The sequence below is a fragment of the Ictalurus punctatus genome, chromosome 2 (genome assembly GCF_001660625.3).
Source record: "Ictalurus punctatus breed USDA103 chromosome 2, Coco_2.0, whole genome shotgun sequence".
NCBI classification, from domain to species: Eukaryota; Metazoa; Chordata; class Actinopteri; order Siluriformes; family Ictaluridae; genus Ictalurus; species Ictalurus punctatus.
In genome coordinates this window covers 13,584,812-13,596,744 of record NC_030417.2, presented here as the reverse complement: position 1 = coordinate 13,596,744, position 11,933 = coordinate 13,584,812, and the positions used below count along the sequence as shown (strand labels likewise).

The following is an 11,933-nucleotide window of genomic DNA, read 5'->3' as shown; positions in this document are numbered from 1 at the left end:
ATGGGGGCGAGGGAATCTCCTCAACCACCACCATCTGGATGATGGACTAAAACCCACAGTAGGAAAAAAAAGAGCAAGTAATCATATAAGAATGATAAGAAATCCAGAAAACTTTGAGATTATCACTTGTCACCTTACAGGAAAATAAAGCCATGAATATGAGAACCTGTATTAAACTAAATCGATCAACCAATTTTTAAAAATTATTATTTCATTCATTTCTTTAACTTTTTTGATTAAACACTGACCTTTACTTTCATTGAATAGACTTATTATTTATTGTAGGCTGAATGCTTAAATGTTAGCAATTACCGCAGACGTTAGCAAAAAGTGGGCGTTTCCTGCAAAGTCATTTCTCACAAAATCAGGTGATAATGTTCGCCCAGCAATGCAACTATCTCTTTATCTATAGAGACAAAAGAAAGATATTACAGAATGATCACTCTGAATGGCCGCCCATCCATGTAAATATCTCTATTTGTAAAGACAAAAGAATGAGGTTTAATCACCGTCTTAATGTGTAGTGACTGGGTTTATTTGTGAAGATACTGATGAATGAAAACATGGTTCAACCCAAAAGAAAACCTGTCAGCTTGAGCTTTATTTTATATAGCTTTGTTCTTTCAACTTTATGTACAAGAGCAAATAGAAATAACTATATTTTGTAAAAAAAAAATTCCTGAATTTTGCGCCATCTGGCTTTCTCTATGGTTCCCTACTGCCGTCTAACTCCACCTGCCACCTGAAAGAAAAAAATAATAAATTTAAAGGAAGCAAGGAGCCACAAACCGTAGAGGCTAAGAGAAGAAGACCTTCATCGACGTCGAACTCTACCTGCCGCCATATACCGCCATATACCGCCAACCTACCGCCATATAGCTCAAACCTACCACCTGAAAGGAAAAATAAATGTAACAGTAACAATGAGCCACGAGCTCGTCCTCGTAAAATCCTTGGAAACCAACCAAGCCTGTAAAATGAAAGCGCTATTCATTGTATGGGGGCGAGGGAATCTCCTCAACCACCACCATCTGGATGATGGACTAAAACCCACAGTAGGAAAAAAAAGAGCAAGTAATCATATAAGAATGATAAGAAATCCAGAAAACTTTGAGATTATCACTTGTCACCTTACAGGAAAATAAAGCCATGAATATGAGAACCTGTATTAAACTAAATCGATCAACCAATTTTTAAAAATTATTATTTCATTCATTTCTTTAACTTTTTTGATTAAACACTGACCTTTACTTTCATTGAATAGACTTATTATTTATTGTAGGCTGAATGTTTAAATGTTAGCAATTACCGCAGACGTTAGCAAAAAGTGGGTGTTTCCTGCAAAGTCATTTCTCACAAAATCAGGTGATAATGTTCGCCCAGCAATGCAACTATCTCTTTATCTATAGAGACAAAAGAAAGATATTACAGAATGATCACTCTGAATGGCCGCCCATCCATGTAAATATCTCTATTTGTAAAGACAAAAGAATGAGGTTTAATCACCGTCTTAATGTGTAGTGACTGGGTTTATTTGTGAAGATACTGATGAATGAAAACATGGTTCAACCCAAAAGAAAACCTGTCAGCTTGAGCTTTATTTTATATAGCTTTGTTCTTTCAACTTTATGTACAAAAGCAAATAGAAATAACTGTATATTTTTTTTTAAAATTCCTGAATTTTGCGCCATCTGGCTTTCTCTATGGTTCCCTACGGCCGTCTAACTCCACCTGCCACCTGAAAGAAAAAAATAATAAATTTAAAGGAAGCAAGGAGCCACAAACCGTAGAGGCTTAAAAAGCTGTGGCCTCGCACAAATCAGTGTTTTCTTGGCTATTGCTGGAGGTAGTCGAGCACCGTGTTGGCTTGTCAGTGAATCAGTCCTGAGAATTTGTCTGAAGATCGAAGCATCTCATGGCCCGTACGGGGATCGAACCCGTGACCTTGGCGTTATTAGCACCACGCTCTAACCATCTGAGCTAACCGGCCTAAGGGTCCCTTTAAGACTGGCTCCGTACCGTGAGCTAGGACGGGGCTAAGCGAAGAAGACCTTCATCGACGTCGAACTCCACCTCCCGCCATATACCGCCATATACCGCCAACCTACCGCCATATAGCTCAAACCTACCGCCGGCTAACTCCACCTGCCACCTGAAAGAAAAAATAAATGTAACAGTAACAATGAGCCACGCGCTCGTCCTCGTGAAATCCTTTGAAACAAACCAAGCCTGTAAAATCAAAGCGCTATTCATTGTATGGGGGCGAGGGAATCTCCTCAACCACCACCATCTGGATGATGGACTAAAACCCACAGTAGGAAAAAAAGAGCAAGTAATCATATAAGAATGATAAGAAATCCAGAAAACTTTGAGATTATCACTTGTCACCTTACAGGAAAATAAAGCCATGAATATGAGAACCTGTATTAAACTAAATTGATCAACCAATTTTTTAAAATTATTATTTCATTCATTTCTTTAACATTTTTGATTAAACACTGACCTTTACTTTCATTGAATAGACTTATTATTTATTGTAGACTGGATGTTTAAATGTTAGCAATTACAGCAGACGTTTGCAAAAAGTGGGCGTTTCCTGCAAATGTCATTTCTCACAAAATCAGGTGATAATGTTCGCCCAGCAATGCAACTATCTCTTTATCTATAGAGATAAAAGAAAGATATTACAGAATGATCACTCTGAATGGCCGCCCATCCATGTAAATATCTCTATTTGTAAAGACAAAAGAATGAGGTTTAATCACCGTCTTAATGTGTAGTGACTGGGCTTATTTGTGAAGATACTGATGAATGAAAACATGGTGCAACCCAAAAGAAAACCTGTCAGCTTGAGCTTTATTTTATATAGCTTTGTTCTTTCAACTTTATGTACAAAAGCAAATAGAAATAACTATATTTTGTAAAAAAAAATTCCTGAATTTTGCGCCATCTGGCTTTCTCTATGGTTCCCTAATGCCGTCAAACTCCACCTGCCACCTGAAAGAAAAAAATAATAAATTTAAAGGAAGCAAGGAGCCACAAACCGTAGAGGCTAAGAGAAGAAGACCTTCATCGACGTCGAACTCTACCTGCCGCCATATACCGCCATATACCGCCAACCTACCGCCATATAGCTCAAACCTACCACCTGAAAGGAAAAATAAATGTAACAGTAACAATGAGCCACGAGCTCGTCCTCGTAAAATCCTTGGAAACCAACCAAGCCTGTAAAATGAAAGCGCTATTCATTGTATGGGGGCGAGGGAATCTCCTCAACCATCACCATCTGGATGATGGACTAAAACCCACAGTAGGAAAAAAAAGAGCAAGTAATCATATAAGAATGATAAGAAATCCAGAAAACTTTGAGATTATCACTTGTCACCTTACAGGAAAATAAAGCCATGAATATGAGAACCTGTATTAAACTAAATCGATCAACCAATTTTTAAAAATTATTATTTCATTCATTTCTTTAACATTTTTGATTAAACACTGACCTTTACTTTCATTGAATAGACTTATTATTTATTGTAGACTGGATGATTAAATGTTAGCAATTACAGCAGACGTTTGCAAAAAGTGGGCGTTTCCTGCAAATGTCATTTCTCACAAAATCAGGTGATAATGTTCGCCCAGCAATGCAACTATCTCTTTATCTATAGAGACAAAAGAAAGATATTACAGAATGATCACTCTGAATGGCCGCCCATCCATGTAAATATCTCTATTTGTAAAGACAAAAGAATGAGGTTTAATCACCGTCTTAATGTGTAGTGACTGGGTTTATTTGTGAAGATACTGATGAATGAAAACATGGTGCAACCCAAAAGAAAACCTGTCAGCTTGAGCTTTATTTTATATAGCTTTGTTCTTTCAACTTTATGTACAAAAGCAAATAGAAATAACTATATTTTTTTAAAATAAATTCCTGAATTTTGCGCCATCTGGCTTTCTCTATGGTTCCCTACTGCCATCTAACTCCACCTGCCACCTGAAAGAAAAAAATAATAAATTTAAAGGAAGCAAGGAGCCACAAACCGTAGAGGCTAAGCGAAGAAGACCTTCATCGACGTCGAACTCTACCTGCCGCCATATACCGCCATATACCGCCAACCCACCGCCATATAGCTCAAACCTACCACCTGAAAGAAAAAATAAATGTAACAGTAACAATGAGCCACGAGCTCGTCCTCGTGAAATCCTTTGAAACCAACCAAGCCTGTAAAATCAAAGCGCTATTCATTGTATGGGGGCGAGGGAATCTCCTCAACCACCACCATCTGGATGATGGACTAAAACCCACAGTAGGAAAAAAAGAGCAAGTAATCATATAAGAATGATAAGAAATCCAGAAAACTTTGAGATTATCACTTGTCACCTTACAGGAAAATAAAGCCATGAATATGAGAACCTGTATTAAACTAAATCGATCAACCAATTTTTAAAAATTATTATTTCATTCATTTCTTTAACATTTTTGATTAAACACTGACCTTTACTTTCATTGAATAGACTTATTATTTATTGGTGGCTGAATGTTTAAATGTTAGCAATTACCGCAGACGTTAGCAAAAAGTGGGCGTTTCCTGCAAAGTCATTTCTCACAAAATCAGGTGATAATGTTCGCCCAGCAATGCAACTATCTCTTTATCTATAGAGACAAAAGAAAGATATTACAGAATGATCACTCTGAATGGCCGCCCATCCATGTAAATATCTCTATTTGTAAAGACAAAAGAATGAGGTTTAATCACCGTCTTAATGTGTAGTGACTGGGTTTATTTGTGAAGATACTGATGAATGAAAACATGGTGCAACCCAAAAGAAAACCTGTCAGCTTGAGCTTTATTTTATATAGCTTTGTACTTTCAACTTTATGTACAAAAGCAAATAGAAATAACTATATTTTTTTTAAAAAAATTCCTGAATTTTGCGCCATCTGGCTTTCTCTATGGTTCCCTACTGCCGTCTAACTCCACCTGCCACCTGAAAGAAAAAAATAATAAATTTAAAGGAAGCAAGGAGCCACAAACCGTAGAGGCTAAGCGAAGAAGACCTTCATCGACGTCGAACTCTACCTGCCGCCATATACCGCCATATACCGCCAACCCACCGCCATATAGCTCAAACCTACCACCTGAAAGAAAAAATAAATGTAACAGTAACAATGAGCCACGAGCTCGTCCTCGTGAAATCCTTTGAAACCAACCAAGCCTGTAAAATCAAAGCGCTATTCATTGTATGGGGGCGAGGGAATCTCCTCAACCACCACCATCTGGATGATGGACTAAAACCCACAGTAGGAAAAAAAGAGCAAGTAATCATATAAGAATGATAAGAAATCCAGAAAACTTTGAGATTATCACTTGTCACCTTACAGGAAAATAAAGCCATGAATATGAGAACCTGTATTAAACTAAATCGATCAACCAATTTTTAAAAATTATTATTTCATTCATTTCTTTAACATTTTTGATTAAACACTGACCTTTACTTTCATTGAATAGACTTATTATTTATTGTAGGCTGAATGTTTAAATGTTAGCAATTACCGCAGACGTTAGCAAAAAGTGGGCGTTTCCTGCAAAGTCATTTCTCACAAAATCAGGTGATAATGTTCGCCCAGCAATGCAACTATCTCTTTATCTATAGAGACAAAAGAAAGATATTACAGAATGATCACTCTGAATGGCCGCCCATCCATGTAAATATCTCTATTTGTAAAGACAAAAGAATGAGGTTTAATCACCGTCTTAATGTGTAGTGACTGGGTTTATTTGTGAAGATACTGATGAATGAAAACATGGTGCAACCCAAAAGAAAACCTGTCAGCTTGAGCTTTATTTTATATAGCTTTGTACTTTCAACTTTATGTACAAAAGCAAATAGAAATAACTATATTTTGTAAAAAAAAATTCCTGAATTTTGCGCCATCTGGCTTTCTCTATGGTTCCCTACTGCCGTCTAACTCCACCTGCCACCTGAAAGAAAAAAATAATAAATTTAAAGGAAGCAAGGAGCCACAAACCGTAGAGGCTAAGCGAAGAAGACCTTAATCGACGTCGAACTCTACCTGCCGCCATATACTGCCATATACCGCCAACCTACCGCCATATAGCTCAAACCTACCACCTGAAAGAAAAAATAAATGTAACAGTAACAATGAGCCACGAGCTCGTCCTCGTAAAATCCTTTGAAACCAACCAAGCCTGTAAAATCAAAGCGCTATTCATTGTATGGGGGCGAGGGAATCTCCTCAACCACCACCATCTGGATGATGGACTAAAACCCACAGTAGGAAAAAAAGAGCAAGTAATCATATAAGAATGATAAGAAATCCAGAAAACTTTGAGATTATCACTTGTCACCTTACAGGAAAATAAAGCCATGAATATGAGAACCTGTATTAAACTAAATTGATTAACCAATTTTTTAAAATTATTATTTCATTCATTTCTTTAACATTTTTGATTAAACACTGACCTTTACTTTCATTGAATAGACTTATTATTTATTGTAGACTGGATGATTAAATGTTAGCAATTACAGCAGACGTTTGCAAAAAGTGGGCGTTTCCTGCAAATGTCATTTCTCACAAAATCAGGTGATAATGTTCGCCCAGCAATGCAACTATCTCTTTATCTATAGAGACAAAAGAAAGATATTACAGAATGATCACTCTGAATGGCCGCCCATCCATGTAAATATCTCTATTTGTAAAGACAAAAGAATGAGGTTTAATCACCGTCTTAATGTGTAGTGACTGGGTTTATTTGTGAAGATACTGATGAATGAAAACATGGTGCAACCCAAAAGAAAACCTGTCAGCTTGAGCTTTATTTTATATAGCTTTGTTCTTTCAACTTTATGTACAAAAGCAAATAGAAATAACTATATTTTTTTAAAATAAATTCCTGAATTTTGCGCCATCTGGCTTTCTCTATGGTTCCCTACTGCCATCTAACTCCACCTGCCACCTGAAAGAAAAAAATAATAAATTTAAAGGAAGCAAGGAGCCACAAACCGTAGAGGCTAAGCGAAGAAGACCTTCATCGACGTCGAACTCTACCTGCCGCCATATACCGCCATATACCGCCAACCCACCGCCATATAGCTCAAACCTACCACCTGAAAGAAAAAATAAATGTAACAGTAACAATGAGCCACGAGCTCGTCCTCGTGAAATCCTTTGAAACCAACCAAGCCTGTAAAATCAAAGCGCTATTCATTGTATGGGGGCGAGGGAATCTCCTCAACCACCACCATCTGGATGATGGACTAAAACCCACAGTAGGAAAAAAAGAGCAAGTAATCATATAAGAATGATAAGAAATCCAGAAAACTTTGAGATTATCACTTGTCACCTTACAGGAAAATAAAGCCATGAATATGAGAACCTGTATTAAACTAAATCGATCAACAAATTTTTAAAAATTATTATTTCATTCATTTCTTTAACTTTTTTGATTAAACACTGACCTTTACTTTCATTGAATAGACTTATTATTTATTGTAGGCTGAATGTTTAAATGTTAGCAATTACCGCAGACGTTAGCAAAAAGTGGGTGTTTCCTGCAAAGTCATTTCTCACAAAATCAGGTGATAATGTTCGCCCAGCAATGCAACTATCTCTTTATCTATAGAGACAAAAGAAAGATATTACAGAATGATCACTCTGAATGGCCGCCCATCCATGTAAATATCTCTATTTGTAAAGACAAAAGAATGAGGTTTAATCACCGTCTTAATGTGTAGTGACTGGGTTTATTTGTGAAGATACTGATGAATGAAAACATGGTGCAGCCCAAAAGAAAACCTGTCAGCTTGAGCTTTATTTTATATAGCTTTGTTCTTTCAACTTTATGTACAAGAGCAAATAGAAATAACTATATTTTGTAAAAAAAATTTCCTGAATTTTGCGCCATCTGGCTTTGTCCATGGTTCCCTACTGCCGTCTAACTCCACCTGCCACCTGAAAGAAAAAAATAATAAATTTAAAGGAAGCAAGGAGCCACAAACCGTAGAGGCTAAGCGAAGAAGACCTTAATCGACGTCGAACTCTACCTGCCGCCATATACCGCCATATACCGCCAACCCACCGCCATATAGCTCAAACCTACCACCTGAAAGAAAAAATAAATGTAACAGTAACAATGAGCCACGAGCTCGTCCTCGTGAAATCCTTTGAAACCAACCAAGCCTGTAAAATCAAAGCGCTATTCATTGTATGGGGGCGAGGGAATCTCCTCAACCACCACCATCTGGATGATGGACTAAAACCCACAGTAGGAAAAAAAGAGCAAGTAATCATATAAGAATGATAAGAAATCCAGAAAACTTTGAGATTATCACTTGTCACCTTACAGGAAAATAAAGCCATGAATATGAGAACCTGTATTAAACTAAATTGATTAACCAATTTTTAAAAATTATTATTTCATTCATTTCTTTAACATTTTTGATTAAACACTGACCTTTACTTTCATTGAATAGACTTATTATTTATTGTAGACTGGATGTTTAAATGTTAGCAATTAAAGCAGACGTTTGCAAAAAGTGGGCGTTTCCTGCAAATGTCATTTCTCACAAAATCAGGTGATAATGTTCGCCCAGCAATGCAACTATCTCTTTATCTATAGAGACAAAAGAAAGATATTACAGAATGATCACTCTGAATGGCCGCCCATCCATGTAAATATCTCTATTTGTAAAGACAAATGAATGAGGTTTAATCACCGTCTTAATGTGTAGTGACAGGGTTTATTTGTGAAGATACTGATGAATGAAAACATGGTTCAACCCAAAAGAAAACCTGTCAGCTTGAGCTTTATTTTATATAGCTTTGTTCTTTCAACTTTATGTACAAAAGCAAATAGAAATAACTATATATTTTTAAAAAAATTCCTGAATTTTGCGCCATCTGGCTTTCTCTATGGTTCCCTACTGCCGTCTAACTCCACCTGCCACCTGAAAGAAAAAAATAATAAATTTAAAGGAAGCAAGGAGCCACAAACCGTAGAGGCTTAAAAAGGCGTGGCCTCGCACAAATCAGTGTTTTCTTGGCTATTGCTGGAGGTGGTCCAGCATGGTGTTGGCTTGTCAGTGAATCAGTCTTGAGAATTTGTCCGAAGATCAAAGCATCTCATGGCCCGTACGGGGATCAAACCCGTGACCTTGGCGTTATTAGCACCACGCTCTAACCATCGGAGCTAACCGGCCTAAGGGTCACCTTAAGACTTTTGCCTGGCTCCGTACCGCGAGCTAGGACGGGGCTAAGCGAAGAAGACCTTCATGACGTCGAACTCCACCTCCCGCCATATACCGCCAACCTACCGCCATATAGCTCAAACCTACCGCCAGCTAACTCCACCTGCCACCTGAAAGAAAAAATAAATGTAACAGTAACAATGAGCCACGAGCTCGTCCTCGTAAAATCCTTGGAAACCAACCAAGCCTGTAAAATCAAAGCGCTATTCATTGTATGGGGGCGAGGGAATCTCCTCAACCACCACCATCTGGATGATGGACTAAAACCCACAGTAGGAAAAAAAAGAGCAAGTAATCATATAAGAATGATAAGAAATCCAGAAAACTTTGAGATTATCACTTGTCACCTTACAGGAAAATAAAGCCATGAATATGAGAACCTGTATTAAACTAAATCGATCAACCAATTTTTAAAAATTATTATTTCATTCATTTCTTTAACTTTTTTGATTAAACACTGACCTTTACTTTCATTGAATAGACTTATTATTTATTGTAGGCTGAATGCTTAAATGTTAGCAATTACCGCAGACGTTAGCAAAAAGTGGGCGTTTCCTGCAAAGTCATTTCTCACAAAATCAGGTGATAATGTTCGCCCAGCAATGCAACTATCTCTTTATCTATAGAGACAAAAGAAAGATATTACAGAATGATCACTCTGAATGGCCGCCCATCCATGTAAATATCTCTATTTGTAAAGACAAAAGAATGAGGTTTAATCACCGTCTTAATGTGTAGTGACTGGGTTTATTTGTGAAGATACTGATGAATGAAAACATGGTTCAACCCAAAAGAAAACCTGTCAGCTTGAGCTTTATTTTATATAGCTTTGTTCTTTCAACTTTATGTACAAGAGCAAATAGAAATAACTATATTTTGTAAAAAAAAAATTCCTGAATTTTGCGCCATCTGGCTTTCTCTATGGTTCCCTACTGCCGTCTAACTCCACCTGCCACCTGAAAGAAAAAAATAATAAATTTAAAGGAAGCAAGGAGCCACAAACCGTAGAGGCTAAGAGAAGAAGACCTTCATCGACGTCGAACTCTACCTGCCGCCATATACCGCCATATACCGCCAACCTACCGCCATATAGCTCAAACCTACCACCTGAAAGGAAAAATAAATGTAACAGTAACAATGAGCCACGAGCTCGTCCTCGTAAAATCCTTGGAAACCAACCAAGCCTGTAAAATGAAAGCGCTATTCATTGTATGGGGGCGAGGGAATCTCCTCAACCACCACCATCTGGATGATGGACTAAAACCCACAGTAGGAAAAAAAAGAGCAAGTAATCATATAAGAATGATAAGAAATCCAGAAAACTTTGAGATTATCACTTGTCACCTTACAGGAAAATAAAGCCATGAATATGAGAACCTGTATTAAACTAAATCGATCAACCAATTTTTAAAAATTATTATTTCATTCATTTCTTTAACTTTTTTGATTAAACACTGACCTTTACTTTCATTGAATAGACTTATTATTTATTGTAGGCTGAATGTTTAAATGTTAGCAATTACCGCAGACGTTAGCAAAAAGTGGGTGTTTCCTGCAAAGTCATTTCTCACAAAATCAGGTGATAATGTTCGCCCAGCAATGCAACTATCTCTTTATCTATAGAGACAAAAGAAAGATATTACAGAATGATCACTCTGAATGGCCGCCCATCCATGTAAATATCTCTATTTGTAAAGACAAAAGAATGAGGTTTAATCACCGTCTTAATGTGTAGTGACTGGGTTTATTTGTGAAGATACTGATGAATGAAAACATGGTTCAACCCAAAAGAAAACCTGTCAGCTTGAGCTTTATTTTATATAGCTTTGTTCTTTCAACTTTATGTACAAAAGCAAATAGAAATAACTGTATATTTTTTTTTAAAATTCCTGAATTTTGCGCCATCTGGCTTTCTCTATGGTTCCCTACGGCCGTCTAACTCCACCTGCCACCTGAAAGAAAAAAATAATAAATTTAAAGGAAGCAAGGAGCCACAAACCGTAGAGGCTTAAAAAGCTGTGGCCTCGCACAAATCAGTGTTTTCTTGGCTATTGCTGGAGGTAGTCGAGCACCGTGTTGGCTTGTCAGTGAATCAGTCCTGAGAATTTGTCTGAAGATCGAAGCATCTCATGGCCCGTACGGGGATCGAACCCGTGACCTTGGCGTTATTAGCACCACGCTCTAACCATCTGAGCTAACCGGCCTAAGGGTCCCCTTAAGACTGGCTCCGTACCGTGAGCTAGGACGGGGCTAAGCGAAGAAGACCTTCATCGACGTCGAACTCCACCTCCCGCCATATACCGCCATATACCGCCAACCTACCGCCATATAGCTCAAACCTACCGCCGGCTAACTCCACCTGCCACCTGAAAGAAAAAATAAATGTAACAGTAACAATGAGCCACGCGCTCGTCCTCGTGAAATCCTTTGAAACAAACCAAGCCTGTAAAATCAAAGCGCTATTCATTGTATGGGGGCGAGGGAATCTCCTCAACCACCACCATCTGGATGATGGACTAAAACCCACAGTAGGAAAAAAAGAGCAAGTAATCATATAAGAATGATAAGAAATCCAGAAAACTTTGAGATTATCACTTGTCACCTTACAGGAAAATAAAGCCATGAATATGAGAACCTGTATTAAACTAAATTGATCAACCAAT

At 37.6% G+C, this 11,933-nt stretch overlaps 2 non-coding genes across 2 annotated transcripts; both read right to left on the bottom strand.

Annotated features, from left to right (window-relative positions):
- Window positions 1–1,916: 1,916 nt before the first annotated feature.
- On the bottom strand, window positions 1,917–1,990 carry trnai-aau (transfer RNA isoleucine (anticodon AAU)). The gene has a single exon. It is a non-coding gene; the product is annotated as a tRNA-Ile (tRNA).
- Window positions 1,991–11,400: 9,410 nt separating this feature from the next.
- trnai-aau (transfer RNA isoleucine (anticodon AAU)) lies at window positions 11,401–11,474 on the bottom strand. Its single transcript has one exon. It is a non-coding gene; the product is annotated as a tRNA-Ile (tRNA).
- Between the last annotated feature and the right edge of the window lie 459 nt (window positions 11,475–11,933).